This window comes from Rhinoderma darwinii, chromosome 1, assembly GCF_050947455.1.
Source record: "Rhinoderma darwinii isolate aRhiDar2 chromosome 1, aRhiDar2.hap1, whole genome shotgun sequence".
NCBI lineage: Eukaryota > Metazoa > Chordata > Amphibia > Anura > Rhinodermatidae > Rhinoderma > Rhinoderma darwinii.
Window position 1 is genome coordinate 233,526,422 of NC_134687.1, and position 24,145 is coordinate 233,550,566.

The window sequence follows — 24,145 nt, forward strand, 5'->3', positions numbered from 1 at the left end:
GGACCCTTACTAAGAGGACCTGGTTTAGTGGGGAAGAGAAGGTGGAACCTCCTGACCAATACCCCAGCGTGAACATCTCGAGCAGGTACCCAAGTCCTCTCCTCCGGCCCGTATCCTCTCCAATGGACCAGATACTGGAGGGAGCCCTGGATCATCCTACTGTCCACAATCTTGGCCACCTCGAATTCCACCCCCTCAGGGGTGAGAATGGGAACAGGAGGTTTCCTCGAGGGGGACCAGGACGGGGAGCAGCGTTTAAGGAGGGAGGCATGAAAGACGTCGTGTATGCGAAAGGATGGGGGCAGCTCCAGACGGAAGGATACAGGGTTGAGGACTTCAATGACCTTATAAGGCCCAATAAATCGGGGAGCAAACTTCTTGGACGGGACCTTAAGGCGCAAGTTCCTAGACGACAACCACACCAGATCCCTGACGACAAACCGGGGGTTAGCAGAACGTCTTCTATCAGCCTGAATTTTTTGTACGCTCTGGGACGCCTCTAGGTTCTTCTGAACCTGGGCCCAGACTGTGCACAGTTCCTGATGAACGACCTCTACCTCGGGATTATTGGAACTACCAGGAGAAACGGAGGAGAACCGTGGATTAAACCCGAAATTACAGAAAAACGGGGAGACCCCTGACGAGTTACTGACCCGGTTATTCAGGGAAAATTCGGCGAGGGGAATGAATGAGACCCAATCAAATTGACAGTCAGCGATGAAACACCTTAAATATTGTTCCAGGGATTGATTAGTCCTCTCCGTTTGGCCATTAGTTTCGGGATGTAAGGCGGAGGAGAAGGACAGATCAATCTCCAACTTTTTACAAAAGGTTCTCCAAAATAATGAAACAAATTGTACCCCTCTGTCAGAAACGATATTGACTGGGACCCCATGGAGACGCAGAATGTGTTTAACAAACAAAGAAGCTAACGTCTTGGCGTTAGGTAGTTTCTTAAGGGGCACAAAGTGGCACATCTTGCTGAAGCGGTCTACTACCACCCACACCACCGACTTGCCTTGAGATGGAGGCAAATCGGTGATAAAATCCATGGAGATATGGGTCCAAGGTCTCTGGGGAATGGGCAAAGAACGTAGTAAGCTCGCAGGTCGGGACCTGGGGGTCTTAGACCTAGCACAAACCTCACAAGCGGCGACGTAAGCCCTAACGTCTTTAGGCAAGCCAGGCCACCAATAGTTTCTGGTAATGAGGTGTTTGGTACCCAAGATGCCAGGATGACCAGAAAGTGCGGAGTCATGGTTTTCCCTAAGTACCCTTAGCCGGTATTGCAGGGGGACAAACAGCTTGTCCACAGGGAGGTTCCCGGGAGCTGAACCTTGATCAGCCGCAATATCAGAGACTAAATCAGAATCAGTGGCAGAAACGATTATACCAGGGGGTAAAATACAAGCAGGTTCCTTCTCCGAAGGAGGATTGGCCATGAAACTACGCGACAGTGCATCAGCCTTAATATTTTTGGACCCAGCCCTATAGGTAACCAAAAAGTTAAATCTGGTAAAAAATAGCGCCCATCGAGCTTGTCTCGGATTAAGCCTCCGGGCAGATTCTAGGAAAACCAGATTCTTGTGGTCAGTAAGGACCGTTACCTGGTGTCTGGCCCCCTCCAGGAAGTGACGCCACTCTTCAAAAGCCCATTTAATGGCTAAAAGTTCGCGGTTGCCAATGTCATAGTTACTCTCCGTGGGCGAAAACTTCCTGGAGAAGTAAGCACAGGGGCGGAGATGGGTGAGGGACCTGGTACCCTGGGACAAGACAGCCCCCACTCCCACCTCGGACGCGTCAACCTCCACGATAAATGGCTCCCTTTGGTTGGGCTGAACCAGCACTGGGGCCGAGATAAAGCACTTCTTGAGGGTCTCAAAAGCCTGGACGGCCTCAGGAGGCCAGTGGAGGACATCAGCACCCTTGCGAGTGAGGTCCGTAAGAGGCTTAGCGACGACCGAGAAGTTGGCAATAAATCTCCTGTAATAGTTAGCGAACCCCAAAAAACACTGTAGCGCCTTCAGGGAGGCAGGTTGGACCCATTCCGCCACAGCCTGAACCTTGGAAGGGTCCATGCGAAATTCATGAGGAGTGAGGATTTGACCCAAAAATGGTATCTCCTGTACCCCAAACACACATTTTTCGGTTTTCGCAAACAGATTATTTTCCCGGAGGACCTGGAGCACCTTCCTGACATGCTCCACGTGGGAGGACCAGTCCTTGGAAAACACCAGTATGTCATCAAGGTACACTACAAGAAAAATTCCCAGGTAATCTCTCAGAATTTCATTAATAAAATTCTGGAAGACAGCAGGGGCATTACACAACCCAAAGGGCATGACCAGGTATTCGAAATGACCTTCGGGCGTGTTGAACGCAGTCTTCCACTCATCCCCCTCTTTGATGCGGATAAGGTTATACGCTCCCCGTAGATCAAACTTAGAGAACCATTGGGCCCCCTGAACCTGATTAAAAAGATCCGGAATCAAAGGAAGGGGATACTGGTTCCTTACAGTGACCTTATTCAAGTTACGATAGTCAATGCACGGCCTAAGACCACCATCCTTCTTCCCCACGAAGAAGAAGCCAGCACCTACAGGAGAAGTAGAGGGGCGAATGTAACCCTTGGCCAGGCATTCTTGGATATATTCCCTCATGTCTTCACGTTCAGGACATGAAAGATAAAATATCCTACCCTTAGGAAGCTTAGCACCTGGTACCAAATCGATAGCGCAATCGTAATCTCTATGAGGGGGCAACACCTCGGAGGCCTCCTTAGAGAAAACATCAGCAAAGTCCTGAACAAACTCAGGTAGCGTGTTTACCTCCTCACGGGGAGAAATAGAGTTAACCGAAAGACATGACGTCAGGCATTCACTACCCCATTTGGTGAGATCCCCAGTATTCCAATCAAACGTGGGATTATGCAACTGCAACCAGGGAAGACCTAATACCAGATCGGACGATAATCCCTGCATCAACAGTACAGAGCACTGCTCCAAATGCATGGAGCCAACACGGAGTTCAAAAACAGGAGTATGCTGAGTAAAATAACCATTAGCAAGAGGAGTGGAGTCGATACCCACTACCGGGACAGGATTAGGCAAATCAATAAAAGGCATTTTTAGAGACATAGCAAATTCCACAGACATGATATTAGCAGATGAGCCTGAATCCACGAAGGCACTGCCGGTGGCAGACCGACCACCAAACGAGACCTGAAAGGGAAGCAAAATTTTATTGCGTTTCATATTAACGGGAAATACCTGTGCGCCCAAGTGACCTCCCCGATGATCACTTAGGCGCGGAAGTTTTCCGGCTGCTTATTCTTGCGCCTGGGACAGGTGTTCAGTTGATGCTTGTCATCCCCACAATAGAAGCAGAGACCATTCTTCCTGCGGAACTCTCTACGTTGTCGGGGGGACACGGAGGCCCCGAGTTGCATAGGCACCTCCGAGTCTTTCGTGGAAGAGCGAGGAGACGGGACCTCGGGGGGAATCGCAGGGAAGTCAGAGGGGAAAACACTGAAACGTTCAAGCTGTCGTTCCCTGAGACGTCGGTCAAGTCGTACTGCTAAGGCCATAACCTGGTCTAGGGAGTCAGAAGAGGGGTAGCTAACAAGCAGATCCTTCAGGGCGTTAGATAAGCCTAACCTAAACTGGCACCTTAGGGCAGGGTCATTCCACCGAGAAGCTACGCACCACTTTCTAAAGTCAGAACAGTATTCCTCAACAGGTCTCCTACCCTGACGTAAGGTCACCAGCTGACTCTCGGCCAAGGCAGTCCTGTCAGTCTCGTCGTAAATGAGTCCGAGGGCAGAGAAAAAACGATCAACGGAGGAAAGTTCAGGGGCGTCAGGAGCCAAGGAGAAGGCCCACTCTTGGGGCCCTTCCTGGAGTCGGGATATAATGATTCCCACCCGCTGGTTCTCGGAACCTGAGGAGTGAGGTTTTAGACGGAAGTAAAGTCTGCAACTCTCCCGAAAGGAGAGAAAAGTCTTACGGTCCCCTGAGAACCGGTCAGGTAACTTGAGGTCAGGTTCTAGAGGTGAAGCGAGGGGTACTACTATGGCAGCGTCAGGCTGGTTGACCCTCTGAGCCAGGGCCTGGACCTGTAGGGAGAGGCCCTGCATCTGCTGGGTCAGGGTCTCAAGGGGGTCCATGATAGAGTAGGAGAAAGGGTAGACTAGGTATGGGCTTGTGATTATGTTATGGCAGGAAGAAGGGGAAGGGGATAGTGAGCCCTAATCTACCCGTTGCCTACTTGCAACGACCCGCCCTAGGCGACGGGGTACAACTGGGCGGCGGTCCCTACGCTGACTAAGTGCAAGGGAATACAAACAGGGAACAAGCAAGGGAAGGGGCAGTAGCCCACGGAACACCGTGAGGAAACCAGAGTGGTCAACGAGCCAGTCAGAATCAGGATGTCCCGAAGTATACGGACGCAGAGCAAGGAGCAGGAAGCAAGCCGGGGTCAGAGCGAAGCAGGATAAGCGGAAGCTGTAGCAAGGCTGAAGCAAGGCAGAAGCAGGCTGGAGCAAGGCTGTAGCAGGGCCAGGAAACCAGGAAGAATCACAAGCAATGAGGAAGAGAAAACGGCAGGTATAAATGGACAGGGGGCGGAGCTAACTCCGACTGACCAGGCCGCGATAGGCTCTCCCACTCCTGAGCCTGCCACCCTGATTGGTGGGAGCCGGAGTCAGTCTAAGAGGTCCGGCCTCAGGTGTCGATTGATTAATCCTGGGAGTATCCACAGACGTAGTGCCTGGCAGATCCTTTACAGGTTAACAAATGTATTCAGACTACAAACCATCTTCTCTGTAGTCAGGTTCTATCCACAGTAGCTCCCCTTAGGATATGTTCACACAACCTATTTTCAGGCATAATTCGGGCGTATTACGCCTCGAATTACACCTGAAAAGACGGCACCATTACGCCTGCAAACATCTGCCCATTGCTTGCAATGGGTCTTACGATGTTCTGTTCAGACGAGGTGTAATTTTACGCATCGCTGTCAAAAGACGGCGCGTAAAAAGACGCCCGCGTCAAAGAAGTGCATGTCACTTCTTTGGACGTTTTTGGAGCCGTTTTTCATTGACTCCATTCAAAAACAGCTCCAATTACGTCCGTACTGGACGCCGCGAAAAACGTGAGTACTTGCAAAAACGTCTCAAATTCAGGAGCTTTTTTCGCCTGAAAACAGCTCTGTAATTTCAGAAGTATTTTGCGTTTGCGTGTAAACATACCCTAAGGCCCCATGCACGCGACCGTGCCCGCAATCACGGCCCGCGATTGCGGGCACGGCCGGCCGCTGACTGACAGCCGCATTTTCGGGCCGTGCTCCCATACAAAGTATGGGAGCACGGCCCGCAAAATGCGAAAGAACGGACATGTTCCATAATTCCCGGAACATTTCCACGGCACTGACACCCTTCCGTAGTGCTACGGAAAGGTGTCAGTGTTCAATGAAAGTGAATGGCTCAGTTTTTGCGGACCGCAGTTGCGGTCCGCAAAAACTGAGGTTTTTTGCTGTCGTGTGCATGGGGCCTTAGGGTATGTGCAAACGATAGCAGGCATTTACGTCTGAAAAGACAGACTGTTTTCAGGAGAAAACAGCTGCCTCGTTTCAGTCGTAAATCCTCCTCCTCACATTTTGCGAGGCTTCTCTGACAGCCGTAAATTTTGAGCTGCTCTTCATTGAGTTCAATGAAGAACGGTTCAAATTACGTCTGAAAGAAGTGTCCTGCACTTCTTTTGACGAGGCTGTATTTTTAATGTCAAACATATGCCCATTCATTTGAATGGGTTTGCCGACGTACTGTGCAGACGACCTGTAATTTACGCGTCGTCGTTTGACAGCTGTCAAACGACGACGCGTAAATTGACTGCCTTGGCAAAGAAGTGCAGGGCACTTCTTTGCAACGTAATTTGAGACGTTCTTCATTGAAGTCAATGAAGAGCAGCTCAAGATTTACGAGCGTCAAAGACGCCTCGCATAATGCGAGTAGGAGCTTTTACGTCTGAAACGACGCAGCTGTTTTCTCCTGAAAACAGTCTGTCTTTTCAGACGTAAAAGGTAGCTAGCGTGTGCACATACCCTAACGAGCATCACAGACGCCTCGCATAATGCGAGGAGGAGCTTTTACGTCTGAAACAAGGCAGCTGTTTTCTCCTGAAAACAGTCTGGCTTTTCAGACGTAAAAGACACTTATCGTGTGCACATACCCTTAGGATATGTGCACACGGTAGCAGGCCTTTACGTCTGAAAAGACAGACTGTTTTCAGGAGAAAACAACTGCCTCGTTTCAGACGTAAAAGCTCCTCCTCGCATTATGCGAGGCGTCTTTGACGCCCGTAAATCTTGAGCTGCTCTTCATTGACTTCAATGAAGAACGGCTCAAATTACGTTGCAAAGAAGTGTTCGTCACTTCTTTGCCGAGGCAGTCATTTTACGCGTCGTCGTTTGACAGCTGTCAAACGACGACGCGTAAATGACAGGTTGTCTGCACAGTACGTCGGCAAACCCATTCAAATGAATGGGCAGATGTTTGCCGACGTATTGTAGCCCTATTTTCAGACATAAAACGAGGCATAATACGCCTCGTTTACGTCTGAAAATAGGTCGTGTGAACCCAGCCTTAGGCTTCCCGGCACATAGACTGCTAGAGTATGTTCACACGCAAACTCAAAAACGTCTCAAAATACGAGCTGTTTTCAAGGGAAAACAGCTCCTAATTTTCAGACGTTTTTTAAGCCACTCGCGTTTTTTAAGGCCGTTTTTGTGACCTGCACTTCTTTTTCGCGGCCGTTTTTTTACGCGTAAAAAAACTCAGCGAAAAACTCTCCATCGGAACAGAATTCCGTTTACTCATTGAAATCAATGGGCAGATGTTTGGAGGCAGTGGCGTAACTACCGCCGTAGCAGCAGTAGCGGCTGCTACGAGGCCCGCGGCGTGAGGGGGCCCGTGTCGCCCGCCGGCACGGGCCCCCACCATGGCCGCTGGCTCCGCAAGCAGCCGCTATGGCTGCTACAGCGGGACGCCACTGAACACTACGGCAGAGCAGGTATCTCCCCGCTCTGCCATTAAACAAAAGACATGTATCCCCTATCCACAGGACAGGGGATACATGTGTGATCGCTGGCAGCGATAAGGAGAACGGGGGACTGAAAGTCCCCTGAAGTTCTCCATCACAAACCTCGGACTTCCGGGGTCTGTGTCGGCAGCTCCGGAGAAATGAATGGAGCGCCGGTCCCGCTTGTGCGCATGCGTGACCAGCGCTCCTTTCATTTTTAGCGAGCTGCGCAGACGCCGGAAGTCAGAGGTTAGTCATGGAGAACTTCAGGGGACTTTTAGTCCCCCGTTCTCCTTATCGCTGCCAGCGATCACACATGTATCCCCTATCCTGTGGATAGGGGATACATGTCTTTTATTAGGACACACTGTAGGTCGCATTTTTTTGGGAGGGGGGACGCTGTATGGCGTTCCCTACAGGGGGGACGACGCTGTATGGCGTTCCCTACAGGGGGGACGACACTGTGTGGCGTTCCCTACAGGGGGACAACGCTGTATGGCGTTCCCTACGGGGGGACGACGCTGTATGGCGTTCCCTACAGGGGGGGCACGCTGTATGGCGTTCCCTACAGGGGGGGGCGCTGTATGGCGTTCCCTACAGGGGGGACAATGCTGTATGGCGTTCCCTACAGGGGGGGACGCTGTATGGCGTTCCCTACAGGGGGGGACGCTGTATGGCGTTCCCTACAGGGGGGGCTGTATGGCGTTCCCTACAGACCCCCCTGTAGGGAACGCCATACAGACTCCCTGTAGGTAACGCCATACAGTGCCCCTGTAGATAACGCCATACAGCCGCCCCGTAGATAACGCCATACAGCCCCCGTAGATAACGCCATACAGTCCCCCCTTTAGATAACGCCATACAGCCCCCTCTGTAGATAACGCCATACAGCCCCCCTGTAGATAGCGCCATACAGTCCCCCTGTAGATAACGCCATACAGCCCCCTGTAGATAACGCCATACAGCCCCCCTGTAGATAGCGCCATACAGCCCCCCTGTAGATAGCGCCATACAGCCCCCCCTGTAGAAAGTGCCATACAGCCCCCCCTGTAGGGAACGCCATACAGTCCCCCCTGTAGGGAACGCCATACAGTCCCCCCTGTAGGGAACGCCATACAGTCCCCCCTGTAGGGAACGCCATACAGTCCCCCCTGTAGGGAACGCCATACAGTCCCCCCCTGTAGGGAACGCCACACAGTCCCCCCATAGATAACGCCATACAGCCCCCCCCTAGATAACGCCATACAGCCCCCTCTGTAGATAGCGCCATACAGCCCCCTCTGTAGATATCTACAAAGGGGGCTGTATGGCGTTATCTACAGGGGGGCTGTATGGCGTTATCAAAAGGGGGGGTTTGTAAAAAAGGCACTATCTACAATGGGGGGGGGGGTGTTGTGTGACACCCGGGGGAGGGGGGGCCCCAGTCAAAAGTCTGCTATGGGGCCCAGTCTTTCCTAGTTACGCCCCTGTTTGGAGGCGTTCTGCTTCCGATTTCTCTGCCATTTTTCGGGCGTTTACGGACCGAAAAACGGGCGAAAATAGGCCGTGTGAACATACCCTTATCACTAGCGATTAATCCTGCAGCAGCATCCTCTCTCAGATGTCACACAGCACACTGCTGTGAAAGGGAATAACCAACCCAGCAGCAGTGTATATCTCCAGTGTATGTGGTAAATACTGCTAACCACAAATCAATTCTATCTAATATAACATTGTTTCAAATGTTCAAAATTTATGAAAATACATTTTATTAAAAAAAAATGGGGCAGATTTATTATTGTCTTTGTGCCTCGGTTCTGGCGTATCATGCGCTTTCATTCATTTCTTGGCGCATATATTGTTGGACAAATTTATTAATTCATGCTATCCACCGTATGTCGCCGCGGAGATCCGAGAGAAGTGTGGTGCAGGACGCAGCACTGGTGAGCTGGAGGTTTCCTCCCTTCTCTTTTTCTGTATTAATGGGTGCGTCAGAAAAAACTTTTTGTCATGTTGGGTAGCATTTTTAGAATATGGCAGTGTATTGGTCATGAAATGCATCAGATTTAACCCCTTCCCGACATATGATGTATACCTATGTAATAGTCGGGTAGGAGAACTACAATATAATGCGGTTGTCGGCTGTATATTACAGCCGTAACTTCACAGTAACAAGCGGGATCTCGATGGAGCGTGATCCCGCTTGTTTAACCCATTAAATGCTGCGGCCAACAGCGACCGCGGCATTTAAATCGTTAGAAGGAGGGGGCTACCCACTCTAACAGCTCATTGGCCCCCCCGCGATGCGATCGCGAGGTGCCAATGGTTGCTATGGCAGCCTGGCGTCCTATTGAAGGCCTCCCATGTCTGACATTTTTGTGCACTTATTAAGCCCTGCGTCTGGCAGAGCTTAATAGAAGCCTGTCAGAAAGACGATATACTGCAATACATTAAATATTAAAAGTAAAAAAAAAATGCCTTTTCCCATTTTCCCACTAAAGCGTTAGAAATAAAATAAAATAAACATAATTGGTATCGCCACACCCGTAAAAGTCTGTATTATAATATATCATTATTTATCCTGCACAGCTAAAATGAGAATTGTCTATGAGGATAAACTTATTTTTTTCCCCTCACAAGAGGAGGTAACTACACCGCATTCCAAATTATTAAGCAAATGTTATTTTTCGCTGATTTTCCTAAATAGTCGCTGCAAATGACAGTCAGTATAATCTTCAAGCCATCAACCGTTGGAGTATAATGCAAATTTTATTGAACAAATCTCCTAATTATAACAGATTTTTTTTTAGAAGTAAAAAACTCAAAATGCACTGTTTCAAAAAGCTCTTTCAATAAAAAAAAACTTAACAGGCCAAGTTACATGTTAACATAGGACCCCTTCTCTGATATCACCTTCACAATTCTTGCATCCATTGAATTTGTGAGTATTTGGACAGTTTCTGCTTGAATATCTTTGCAGTATGTCAGAATAGCATCCCAGAGCTTCTGCTTTGATGTGAACTGCCTCCCAATCTCATAGATATTTTGCTTGAGGATGCTCCAAAGGTTCTCAATAGGGTTGAGGTCAGGGGAACTTGGGGGCCACACCATGAGTTTCTCTCCTTTTATGCCCATAGCAGCCAATGACACAGAGGTATTCTTTGCAGCATGAGATGGTGCATTGTCATGCATGAAGATAATTTTGCTACGGAAGACACGGTTCTTCTTTTTGTACCACGGAAGAAAGTGGTCAGTCATAAACTCTATGTACTTTGCAGAGTTCATTTTCACACCGTCAGGGACCCTAAAGGGGCCTACCAGCTCTCTCCCAATGATTCCAGCCCAAAACATGACTCTGCCACCTCCTTGCTGACGTCGCAGACTTGTTGGGACATGATGGCCGTTCACCAACCATCCACTACTCCATCCATCTGGACCATCCAGGGTTGCACGGCACTCATCAGTAAACAACACGGTTTGAAAATTAGTCTTCATGTATTTCTGAGCCCAATACAACCATTTCTGCTTGTGAGCATTGTTTAGGGGTGGCCAAATAATAGCTTTATGCACACTTGCAAGCCTCTGGAGGATCCTACACCGTGAGGTTCGCGGGAGTCCAGAGGCACCAGCGGCTTCAAATACCTGTTTGCTGCTTTGCAATGGCATTTTAGCAGCTGCTCTCCTAATCCTATTAATTTGTCTGGCAGAAACGTTCCTCATTATGCCTTTATCTGAACGAACCCGTCTGTGCTCTAAATCAGCCACAAATCTTTTTACAGTACGATGATCACGCTTACGTTTTCTTGAAATATCCAATGTTTTCATACCTTGTCCAGGGTATTGCACTATTTCACGCTTTTCGGCAGCAGAGAGATCCTTTTTCTTTCCCATATTGCTTGAAACCTGTGGCCTGCTTAAAGGAACAGTGTCATCACCCAAAAAAATTTTCATATGTTCAAGATGTTAGTGCTTTATTAAAAACGTTTATATTTATTTGTGTGTTTGTGTTTTACTTTTTCTTATTTTTACACTTTTTCTTCCCTATGGGGGCTGCCATTTTTTGTTCCATTTCTGTCTGTGTCGATTAACGACACATACAGACATGGAATACGGCAGCCACAGTCCCATAGGGACTGCGAACGGCTCCCGTCCCATTGACTTCAGTGTACGGCGTCTGTGTGGGAACTGCGCATGCGCCGCTCCCACACAGTCCAATTCGAAATTGGCGCCGTCCGGCGCGATTTTCCTGTGGACCGGAAGTCGCGGCCGGATAGTAATATTACTACTTCCGGTCGCGGCTTCCGGATTTGTGCACTTGGACCAGCGGCAGCAAACGGAGCGGACGGGCCGGAGGGAGCCGCGGCGGCAGGAGCAGGTAAGAGATTTCAATGTATGTTCGTGTTTGTGTGTGTTTACTACTGTATGTAAACCTACTACACTGTGTGTTAGCTCAAAAAATGGCGACACACAGTGTAGGAGGTTACACCGTTCAAACCCCTCGTTTATCCCGGCACTAGCCAGGATAAAGGAGGGGGGGATGCTGAGAGCTCACTAGAGCGAGGGCTTTTAACCCAATGTTGCAATGCTGCAATTTTGGGAATAGCTCCATCTAGTGACCAAAAATGGGTAGTATTATAAATTAGAATTAATTTATAATATTTCCTGACTATTTCCTGACTCGTGAAAAAAATAAAAAAAATTTGAACAATGTTTAATCACCCACACACTAAATGTTTAATTTTTTTTAAAAAAACATGTTTTTCTGGCAACACATTCCCTTTAATAATGTGGAACGTCCTTCTTAAGTACTTTTCCTTTGATTGGGCACACCTGGCAAACTAATTATCACAGGTGTCTGAGATTGATTACAATGATCCAAAGAGCCCTAAGACACAATACCATACATGAGTTTAATTGAAAAACTAATAATTAAATGTTTATGACACTTAAATCCAATGTGCATAATAATTTGGAACACGGTGTAAGTGGTTGGACTCTCAATGTTTGTAAAATTATGGTTTAATAGTTCAGGGTTAAATGGTTCAGGGCTAAAGCGGGACACATGCTTAGAAAAGAGGCTTGTTAGGAAAGACAAGTCAACTAAGGAGGGACGGGGGGACCGCCCTGCGAAAGATAGGAAATGATTGTCTTGTGAGTTGCGTAAACCGAATAAAATGTTCATGAATATTATAATTGTAACGTCTATGGCCACGGTCCGTCGTTCGGTCGTTAACCTCGACGGCCGTGGCCATGGATATCTCACCTCGCTGCAGCGTTGTCCTCCTGTGAGGCGCCGGCACTCACTTCCGGACCTCGAGTGTCTCCGGCGGGCGCGTGCCTGCGCGCGCACAGCCTTAAAGGGCCAGTGCGCGCATTTTTGCAGGAAGTCTGCAATCTAGCCCAGGATGCTCCGGGCTATAAAAAGGGCTCTGTTCTCTTGCTCTTTGCCAGAGCGTTGTTTGTTACCGTTCGTTTGTCGTGCTTATGGTCTCCCAGTGTTTTCCAGTTTCCCAGTGTACCTTTCTCCTGTATCATGTTTCCGTGCTACCTAGTGCTATTGCCGTGCTATTGCCATGCTGTGCTACAGTCTACGCTTGATCTGCTACGCCTCACCTGACGACTTCCCGCCACCGGGTCCTTGACGAGCCTGCCTCGCTACTGCCTACGATTGCCTCAGGTACCCTCGCTGAACTAATTGAACTCTGTACTTACCTGTTTGGCCAGCTGCCATCCCGCTACGTGGTACGGCCCAGTGGGTCCACACCCCGCATCGTGACAGTACGCTCTGGCCATGGACTCCGCTGGTCAATTCAAGGGCTTGGCACCCTCCCAAGCCATGCAGGCGGATCTGCTGGATCTCCGAGCTAGACAGGATCAGCTCCTCGTGGCAGTGGACTAGTTGCTTTTCTTCCTGCCCCTATGCAAGTCCTTCAAGCCGATCCTCCTGTTACTCCTCCTGGCAGTTCCTGTCCGGATCCTCGGTTCTCGCTGCCATTGACCTCTCGGTTCGAAGGAGACGCCAGTGCTTGTCGGGGGGTTTCTGAACCAATACCACATTCATTTTACCCTGCACTCTCGAGCATTTCCGTCAGATGGAGCCAAGATCGTATTCATCATATCCCTCCTGACTGGCAAGGCCCTGGCATGGGCTAATCCTATCTGGGAACGTCAGGGACCCGAGATTTCCAGGAGTTCCGGCTTGGATCCTCGATTCTCGCTGCCATTACCTTCTCGGTTCTATGGAGACGCAAGTTCGTGTCAGGGGTTTCTGAACCAATGCTATATCCATTTTACCCTGCACGCCCGAGCATTTCCGTCGGACGGATCCAAGATCGCCTTCTTCGTGTCTCTACTTGCCGGCAAGGCCCTGGCATGGGCAAACCTTATCTGGGAGCGTCAGGGACCCAAGACCCAAGACTTCCAGGGGTTTGTGCGGTTATTCCGGACTGCTTTCGAGGAGCCTGGGCGAGTATCATCGGCAGCCACTGTCATCTTCAACCTTCACCAAGAGGACACCTCTGGGGGCGAGTATACGATCCAGTTCCAGACTCTGGCAGGAGAGCTATCCTGGAACAATGAGGCTTTCGTGGCATCCTATTGGCATGGCCTGTCGTCCGAGATCAAGGATGAACAGGCTGCTCGAGACCTGCCCTCTGTCTTGGATGACTTGATTCTGCTTGCCACTCGGGTAGACATAAGGCTGAGGGAAAGATCTCACGAGGTTCGTCAGGAGCGTCGGCGCCCTAGACTGGCACCCAACTTTCAGCAACCCCTCTTGCCTGCCTCTATAGCTTTGCCCGAGGTCCCGATGCAAGTAGACCAACTAAAATTATCGGTCCAGGAGAAACAGCGCAGGCGCACCTCTGAACTTTGCTTATATTGCGGCCTCGCTGGCCATGTTGTGCGTCTGTGTCCTCACAAGCCAAAGAACCCCAGCGCCTAGGTTTGGTTGGCGAGACAACACATTGAATCAGGAACTCTCTTCCAAACTATTCATTCCCGTAACCATCATTGCTGGCGAGAGGTCCCATCAGGTCTCCGCATATCTGGACTCCGGCTCTGCAGCCAACTTCGTCTGCCAGGACCTTGTGGATCTCCTGCAGTTGCCTACTATCCCGCTTGAAAGTCCACTGATCGTTGCCTCAGTGGATGGACTGCCATTGCCGGACCCAGTTGTGTCCGTTACCAAGCCATTGAGACTCCAAGTGGGAGCCCTACATGCTGAACTCATCTCCCTGTTTGTCCTGTCCAAGGCCATCAACCCCATGCTGCTGGGTTTGCCTTGGCTTCGTCTGCACGCCCCCGTCCTGGATTGGAACTCTGGAGAGGTCCTCCACTGGGGTCCAAAGTGTCTTGACCGCTGTCTGGGCCATATCCAGTCGCCACAGCCTGCTCCTCTTCAGTCTTTGACAGGGTTGCCTTCTTGTTTCTCCATGTTCTGTGATGTCTTTAATAAAAAGGAGGCTGAGACCTTGCCACCACACCGGGCATATGACTGTCCGATCGACCTGATTCCTGAATCGTCTCCTCCTCGTGGTAGAGTGTATCCCCTCTCCCTGCCAGAGACCCAGTCCATGTCGGCCTACATTAAGGAGAACCTGGAGAGGGTTTTCATTCGTATATCCTCATCCCTGGCCGGAGCGGGGTTCTTCTTTGTTAAAAAGAAATATGGATCGTTACGTCCTTGCATTGACTACCGAGGCCTAAATCAGATCATGGTGAAGAACAGGTACCCCCTGCCTTTGATTTCTGAACTGTTTGATCGCATACGGGGGGCAATTTTTTTTTTCAAAACTAGACCTGCGGGGGGCCTAATAATAATAATAATAATAATCTTTATTTATATAGCGCCAACATATTACGCAGCACTTTACAATTTAGAGGGAACATGAAACAAACAATATCAGACATTACATAGTGACAAAGTTCATTTACAATTCAAACCTGGGGAGTGAGGACCCTGCTCGCAAGAGCTTACAATCTATGAGGAAATAAGGGAGACACAAAGTGTAACAGTGTTTGTTCTGTACAATGGTCCGGCCATTTTTATACACATGCGGTGGTAACATAAAGCTGCATGAGCCGGTCACCAGCCAGTATCCGTGTATGACGGACATGAAGAGAAGGAGTGTGAGGGAATCTTATTCTGATGACTAATCTAAAAGGAGGGCCATGGAAAGGAGTCAGATTAGGGAATGTTATAGGCCTGTCTAAAAAGATGTGTTTTCAGGGCACGTTTAAAACTGTGGATATTGGGAATTAATCTGATTGTCTGGGGTAGCACATTCCAGAGGACGGGTGCAGCACGAGAGAAATCTTGGAGACGGGAGTGGGAGGTTCGGATTATGGAGGATTTTAATCTGAGGTCGTTGGCAGAACGTAGAGCCCGAGTAGGGTGGCAGACAGAGATGAGGGAGGAGATGTAAGGAGGTGCAGCACTGTGGAGAGCTTTGTGGGTGAGAGTAATAAGTTTGAATTTTATTCGGAAGGGGATGGGCAACCAGTGCAGTGACTGGCACAGGGTAGAGGCGTTGGTGTAGCGGTTGGTCATAAAGATGAGCCTGGCTGCTGCATTGAGGATAGATTGGAGAGGAGAGAGTTTAGTGAGGGGAAGACCGACTAGTAATGAGTTACAGTAGTCAAGACGAGAGTGAATCAGAGCAACAATGAGAGTTTTGGCGGTTTCCTCCGTAAGAAAAGAGCGGATTCTGGAGATGTTTTTGAGGTGAAAATGACAGGAGCGTGAAAGTGATTGTATGTGAGGAGTAAAGGAAAGATCTGAGTCAAAAATAACTCAGAGACAACGGGCGTGCTGCTTAGGAGTGATGGTAGTGCCACACACAGAGATGGAGACATCAGGTTTAGGGAGGTTAGTAGATGGTGGGAACACAAGGAGCTCAGTTTTAGAAAGATTCAGTTTCAGATATAGTGAGGACATGATGTTAGAGACAGCGGACAGACAATCACTGGTGTTCTGTATTAGAGCAGGGGTGATGTCACGGGAAGAGACATATAATTGGGTGTCATCAGCGTAGAGATGGTACTGGAAGCCAAATCTGCTGATGGTTTGTCCAATAGGGGCTGTGTAGAGCTAAAAGAGAAGCGGACCTAGGACTGATCCCTGAGGAACCCCGATAGCAAGGGGAAGATGAGAAGAGGTGGAACCAGCAAATGACACACTGAATGAGCGGTCAGAGAGATAGGAGGAAAACCAAGAGAGAGCCGCGTCCTTGAGGCCAATAGAGTGGAGCATGTTAAGTAGGAGTTTGTGGTCTACAGTGTCAAAGGCTGCAGAGAGATCCAAAAGAATCAGGAGAGAGGATTTACCGTCCGATTTAGCCGCCAAGAGATCATTTGAGACTTTAGTAAGGGCAGTTTCTGTGGAGTGTTGAGTGCGGAAACCAGATTGTAAGGGGTCAAGAATGGAGTTAGCAGAGAGATAGCGGATAAGGCGAGAGTAGACCAAGCGTTCCAGGAGTTTGGAGATGAAGGGCAGATTAGAGACTGGTCGGTAGTTAGCAGCGCTGGATGGGTCAAGAGTTGTTTTTTTCAGTAATGGGTTTATAATTGCATGTTTAAAAGAGGAGGGAAAGATACCAGAGGAAAGAGAGAGGTTAAATATTTTAGTCAGGTGACCAGTGACAGCTGGGGAGAGGGACTGGAGGAGGTGTGAGGGGACAGGATCACTAGGGCAGGTAGTAGGATGAGAAGAAGAGAGGAGCCTCGAGACTTCTTCTTCAGTTATTGGGTCAAATGCTGAGAGTGAAGAAGAGGGAGTGCGGGAGGGAAGGGGATCGATGTTACTAGGGGACTGGGAGAGAATATTAGCCGGATGTTGTCAATTTTAACTTTAAAATAATTGGCCAGGTCTTCAGCACAGAGATCTGTGATCGGCGTCTGCACTTTAGGACTAAGGAGGGAGTGAAAAGTATCAAAGAGGCGTTTTGGATTATTAGATAGTGTGGAGATGAGAGAAGTGAAATAGACTTGTTTGGCTCGGTGAAGGGCAGAGTTGTAAGTTTTGAGCATAAATTTGTAATGGAGGAAATCTGCATCCAAATGCGATTTTCTCCACAGTCGTTCGGCACATCTCAAGCACTGCTGAAGAAAGCGGGATTGAGGCGTGTGCCAGGGTTGTCGTCGTCTTTGTCGGGTGGTTCGGAGTGTAGGGGGGGCTGCTTCATCCAATGCATTTTTGAGAGTGTTATTGTAAAGTTTGGCAGCCAGATTGGGACAGGAGAGGGAAGAGATAGGGGACAATGAGGACTGTAGACTGTCTATGAGTTTCACAGTGTTAATGGCATGTAGATTTCTGTATGTCTGATACGTAGGGATGACCTGAGGAGGCAGAGAATATTTGATAGTAAAGGAGAGAAGATTGTGGTCAGAAAGCGGGAGAGGAGAGTTAATAAAGTCAGAAACTGAGCAGAGCCGGAAGAAGACCAGGTCAAGTGAATGCCCGTCTTCATGTGTAGGAGAGTTAGTAAGTTGTGACAAACCTAGGGACGAGGTTAAAGATAGAAACTGGGAGGCAGATGAGGAGATTGGGTTATCAATGGGGATGTTGAAGTCACCCATGATGAGAGTGGGTGTTTCAGAGGATAGAAATTGTGGAAGCCAGGCAGCAAAATGATCCAGGAATTGGCGGGGTGAGCCTGGGGGGCGGTAGACAACTGCCACTCGGAGGGAGAAAGGGTGAAAAAGTTTGAGAGTGTGGACTTCAAAAGAGGGAAATGTGAGTGAGGGGACCGGGGGAATGACCTGAAAAGTGCAGTGTGGAGAAAGAAGTATACCTACTCCTCCACCCTGCCTGTTCTCAGGTCTAGGGGCATGAGAGAAATGGAGACCACCATAAGATAGAGCAGCAGGGGAAGCAGTGTCAGACAGGTGTAGCCATGTTTCTGTAAGAGCCAGGAGGTTGAGAGAGTTAGAAAGGAAGATCTGATTCGGATTCGTCGAGGTGACAAATGGAAGACTGCCTTTAATACTCGTGATGGGCACTACGAATACTTAGTTATGCCCTTCTTATGTATGTGTTGTGGTGTATCTCGATGACATTTTGATTTTTTTCCCCAGATCCAGTAACTCATCAGAGTCATGTCCACCAGGTGTTGCTCCGTCTAAGAGAGAATCGCCTTTATGCCAAGTTGGAGAAGTGTGTTTTTGAGAAGAAGTCTCTATCCTTCCTGGGCTATATTATCTCGAATCAGGCCTTCAAGATGGACCCCAGAAGGAAAAGGCTGTCCTGGAGTGGCCACGCCCCCAAGGCTTAAGGACCATACAACGCTTCCTAGGATTCACCAACTTCTACCGACTGTTCATCCCCAACTTCTCATCTTTGACTGCTCCTATCTCCACCCTCACTAAAAAAGGGTATGAATGCCAAGATGTGGCCTTCAGAGGCAGAAGCCGCATTTGAATCCTTAAAGAAAGCCTTCATGTCTGCCTCCATTCTGCACCATCTTGATGTATCCCTACAGTTTTCGTTAGAGGTGGACACTTTCTCGGTTGGTGCTGGTGCACTGTTGTTCCAGAAAAGATCGAAAGGCAAGGCTGTGGTATGTGGCTACTATTCCAAGCTGTTTTCTTCCGCAGAGCGCAACTACTTGATTGGGGACCGGGAGTTACTGGCCATCAAGCTGGCTCTGCAGGAGTGGAGACATCTACTGGAGGGCGTGGTTCATCCTATCCTGATCTTCACGGATCACAAGAATTTGACCTACCTACAGACGGCCTAGCGGTTGAATCCTCGCCAAGCCAGGTGGTCGTTGTTCTTTGCTCGGTTCCGGTTCGAACTCCACTACCGACCCGCCGACAAGAATGTGAGGGCCGATGCCTTGTCTAGATCTTTTGAAACCATGGAATCTACACACAGAATATTATTGACCCATCCGGCATCTTCTCTGTGAATCCCCTGCAAGTTATAGACATTCCTCCGGGTAGGACTTTTGTATGTCTGGCTGACCGAGGAAGAATTCTTCACTGGGGCCACAGTTCTAAGCTGGCAGGTCACGCGGGTGCTCGTAAGACACAAGATCTAATCACCCGTCAGTTCTGGAGGCCCACGCTGCCCAAAAGATGTTATGGACTTTGTCTCCTCATGCACGGTATGCGCAGCAAATAAAGTTGCTCGCTCCAGACCTGCTGGCCTGCTCCAACCACTGCCTGTGCCCGTTGCCCCGTGGCAACATGTCGCTATGGACTTCGTCACGGATCTTCCTTCTTCTGCGAGTTGCAGTGTGATCTGGGTGGTGGTGGATCGATTTTACAAAATGGCTCACTTCATTCCCTTGACCGCCCTGCCGTCTGCTACGCGATTGGCTGACCTTTTCATACAGCACATCTTCCGTCTGAATGGCTTGCCCCTGCATGTTGTCTCGGACAGAGGGGTCCAGTTCACCTTAAAGTTTTGGAGAGCACTCTACGGCCTCCTTGGTGTAAAATTGGACTTCTCTTCGGCCTATCATCCCCAGTCCAATAAGCAAGTCTAGAGAGTTAACCAGATTATGGAGAACTATCTACGTCACTTTGTTTCCAGACCTCCATGATGATTGGGTGCAGTTGCTCCCGTGGGCAGAGTTCTCTTATAACAACCACACCAGTGAGTCGACCACTTCCAGTCCATTCTTCATCGTCTACGGCCACCATCCTCGGATACCTCTTCCTGTTTCTACTATGTCCCAGGTGCCTGCTGCCGATTCTACCTTCAGGGACTTTCTACAGATATGGCAACAGACCCGATCTTCTATCCTGTTGGCGGTGGACCGCATGAAGAGAAAGGCAGATACATGAAGACGGGCGCCTCCACAGTTCCTTCCAGGGACTAAAGTCTGGTTGTCTTCTAGGAATATCCGGCTGAAGGTGCCGTCGTGCAAATTTGCTCCTAGGGTCCTCGGACCCTTTGAAATCCTGCTACAGATCACCCCGGTATCCTACAAGCTGCGGCTCCCCCCTACCCTCAGGATTCCTAACTCCTTTCACGTCTCCTTGCTGAAACCCGTGGCCCTGAACCGCTACTCCAGGACTCCTAGCTCCACAGTGGCCCCTGGTGGCTCATCGGGGACTTTCGAAGTAAAGGAAATTCTGGCTACCAAGAATGTGGGAGGAAGGACATTTTATTTAGTGGATTGGAGGGGGTTCGGGCCAGAGGAGAGGTCTTGGGAGCCAGAGAAGAACATCGATGCTCCTGTCCTCGTGAGGAAGTTTCTCTCCCGCTCTGGTCCCAAGAAGAGGGGGCGTAAGAGGGGGGATACTGTAACGTCTATGGCCACGGTCCGTCGTTCGGTGGTTAACCTCGACGGCCGTGGCCATGGACATCTCACCTCACTGCAGCGTTGTCCTCCTGTGAGGCGCCGGCACTCACTTCCGGACCTCGAGTGTCTCCGGCGGGCGCGTGCCCGCGCGTGCACGGCCTTAAAGGGCCAGTGCGCACATTTTTGCAGGAAGTCTGCAATCTAGCCCAGGATGCTCTGGGCTATAAAAAGGGCTCAGTCCTCTTGCTCTTTGCCAGAGCGTTGTTTGTCCCCTTCATTTGTCGTGCTTATAATCTCCCAGTGTCTTCCAGTTTCCCAGTGTACCTTGCTCCTGTATCCTGTTTCCGTGCTATCTAGTGCTATTGCCGTGCTGTACTATTGCCGTGCTGTGCTACAGTCTACGCTTGATCTGCTACGCCTCACCTGACGACTTCCCGCCACCGGGTCCTGGACGTACCTGCCTCGCTACTGCCTACGATTGCCTCAGGTAACCTCGTTGAACTAATTGAACTCTGTACTTACCTGTTTGGCCAGCTGCCATCCCGCTACGCGGTACGGCCCAGTGGGTCCACACCCCGCATCGTGACAATAAAAAACCAAAGAGGTAGCAACAAAATCTTAGCAATTAAAAGTAATAAATGGGAAATTGAGTACGGATGAGTCAGATATTAGTTTGGAGTTTTATACGTTCTATTTAACCTTGCAAAGTTCTGAAGCACAATACAGGGAGGAACAACTTATGGAATATCTGAATTTAATTCCATTTGAAATATTGTCTGATGCAGAGAGAGAGACTGGATCAATTAGTTACGCTGGAGGAACTGAAAAGTTCATTAAAAAATATAAAAGGGAATACAGCTCCTGGATTGGATGGATTCCCGTTTGAACTACATAGGGAATTTAGTGAAGAACTATTGCCTGCCCTGCTAAGGGTAATAAACTCCATAGTAGAGATAGGTAAATTACCTACTACCATGACAGAAGCCAATATTACTTTGATTTTAATACCTGATAAAAATCCTCTGGAAGTTTTGGCAAGGATATTGGCCAGGATAATTTCCACAGTGCTACATTCTGATCAAAAGGGGTTTATTCCAGATAGATCGGTCAGACAATGTATTCGTAGAGTATATGTAAATATCCAGGTGCCATCAGGGGTGGCTTACCGCTCCATCCTGTCTCTAGATGCGGTAAAAGCATTTGACAGGGTGGAGTGGAGCTACCTATGGGCTGTTATGAAGAAACAAAGTTTTGGAGATTCTTTTATCAACCAAGTCAAATTATTATACACTGGACCTAGGGCGAATATTAATGGTAAAAATTCAGAGTTTTTTTGTTTAACCAGAGGTACTAGGCAAGGTTGTCCTCTCTCCCCCTTGCTATTTGCATTAGCTATTGAAACGTTGGCTAGTTTGATAAGAAATGATAGTAACATCATAGGATTTGGAGATAGGGGGAGAGAGGACGAAATAGTTCTTTATGCAGACGATCTTTTATTATTTTTAGCTGATCCTGAGGAGAAGCTAGAATATTTAATTGCTAAGATTCAGGAGTTTGGATACTTCTCGGGTCTAAAAATAAATTGGGAGAAATCAACACTTCTCCCCCTTGACAACTTGGAAGTAAAGATAAATAGAGACATAAGAGTAGTTTATCCAAGTGACAATTTTAAGTATCAAAATCTCAAATGAGATTAAACAATTTGCTGCATTGAATCATTACCTATTGATAAGAGAGGTGGAAAGAAAAGTCAAAATTTGGAGTGAACTCCCTATATCCAGAGCAGATAGAATCATTTTGATAAAATCAGTTTTGGTTCCGAAGCTTTTATGTGTCTTCGTGGTAGCTCCCATTTGGATCCAAGATAAACAGTTTAAAAGAATTATAACGTTGCTAAACAGTTTAGTTTGGGGAAGGAAGAGAGTTCGCATAAAACAAGAATATCTATGCCTCCCAAGAATAAAGGGTGGACTAGCATTTCCTAATGTTAGAGCGTACTACTTAGCAGCGCAACTCTAGTATATAAAGGAATGGAGGAATGAGGATTTTTTACAGTGGTTAACTAAAAAAGCCAAGGGGTATTACGCAGACATATATGAGGTTTTGGAATCGGGACAATTACATTTTAGGAATTTTAAGCAAATTCCATCAGCTGTACATTTACATATATGTTGGGCACTATTGGGGAAGGAGTTGGATCGCAGGGGGTCGTTGAATTTTTTGCAGTTATGGTATAACATGAACCTCAATGAAGTTAAAGATATTTATGAATTTATAATATATCCTTATTTAAACTGCACGGTGTACGCTGTAAGAAAAAAAAAAAATTTTAAACGACAGAATCGCTGTTTTTTTGTCACCTCATCTCCCACAAAAATGGAATAAAAAGTGATCAAAACCTCGCATTTGCCTCAAAATGGTACCATTAAAAACTACAGCTTATACCGCAAAAAATATGCCCCATGTCATGAATCGGGACTTTATAGGGGGCACTAACTACAGGTGACTATATAGGGGGCACTCACTACAGGGGACTATATAGGGGCACTAACTACAGTGCACTATATAGGGGTCCGTATCTACAGGGGACTATATAGGGGCCCCTATCTACAGGGGACTATATAGGGGGCCCTATCTACAGAGGACTATATAGGAGCACCTATCTACAGGGGACTATATAGGGCCCCTATCTACAGGGGACTATATAGGGGCCCTATCTACAGGGAATGCCTCAGAGGGCACTAGCTACAGGAAACGCTACAGGAGACACTATCTACAGGGAACGCTACAGGGGGAACTATCTACAGGGAATGCCACAGGGGGCACTATCTACAGGGAACGCTACAGGGGGCACTAATTAGAGGGGGCACTATCTACAGGGTACGCCACAGGGGGCACTATCTACAGGGAATGCTACAGAGGACGCTGCAGGGGGCACTATCTACAGGGAATGCTACAGGGGGCTCTATCTACAGTGGGCACTATCTACAGGGAATGCTACTATCTACAGAGGGCTCTATGGGCAACACTATCTATAGAGGGCTCTATAGGGAGCACTATCTACAGGGGGCTCTATGGGGGGCACTATCCACAAGGGGCACTGTGTGTGTGTGTGTGTGTGTGTGTGTGTGTGTGTGTGTGTGTTTTTGTGTGTGTGTGTGTGTGTGTGTGTGTGTGTGTGTGTGTGTGTGTGTGTGTGTGTGTGTGTGTGTGTGTGTGTGTGTGTGTGTGATGCATTACTTTACAGTGTATGGTACTATTAAATTCAGGGGCACAGTGTATGATACTATTATATTCAGGGGCACAGTGTGCAGCACTATTATATGCAGGGGCACGGTGTATGATACTGTTATATTTAGGGGCATAGAGTGTGGCACAATGAGAATGTAATCTTCGTTTATATGTGCGGAAATGTTGGAAAAGAGAGCTTCCGAAGACATCTGAGTGGCAAATTCTGCAGAAATGGGTCGTGGCCAGAATAGAGGTCTGGGCCAGATGAAAAAGAAAAGAGAAAAAGAATGACTCCAATCTGAGAAGACGTCACCGCTGAGTCACTAAATGTAAATGTTTATTCTCCCTGTAGTCACTGTATGATCTGCAGCGAAATTATGGGTGTATTGTTCTTATTTGTGAAACAGCAACTTCCATCATACCCTTACAATTGCTTTTGCTATAGTGGGAGCTTTAGTTTTATGACGTACAAACTTATATGGCAGGGGTTAAACTGAATTTGCAAATGATCTCTGTACTGAGCTATATTTGTGCTTGTACTGTATTTATGTACTGAGCTTGGTTCTGGTGCGGTATACTAGTATATTCTGGAGTTATATACATCAT